The sequence below is a fragment of the Triticum dicoccoides genome, chromosome 2B (assembly GCF_002162155.2).
Source record: "Triticum dicoccoides isolate Atlit2015 ecotype Zavitan chromosome 2B, WEW_v2.0, whole genome shotgun sequence".
Taxonomy (NCBI): Eukaryota; Viridiplantae; Streptophyta; class Magnoliopsida; order Poales; family Poaceae; genus Triticum; species Triticum dicoccoides.
In genome coordinates, this window is record NC_041383.1 from 765,741,513 (window position 1) to 765,741,802 (window position 290).

A 290-nucleotide genomic window follows, 5' to 3' on the forward strand; every position below is an offset into this window, starting at 1 on the left:
CATGAACTTTCGCCCTTCCTCTGCTTCTGTTCGGGACGCCAAGGTCAGCTGCTCCCCTACTCTGCTTCTGCTCGGCGCCCATTTTCTCCTATCCTCTCCTCTCATCTGAGATTTAATTTTTTTCCCTCCTTTGTTTTGCATCGCAGCTGTTGTACCTCACCCAAGGTCACCCGCAACTCCAGCGTCAATGAAAGGTGCCTTCCTCTCTGGATCCCCATGCTTTCTTCTCTCGTTCTTCAATTTCAGCTCAAGATTGACTTATTATTTCATTTTTCCTTGTGCAGGATCCG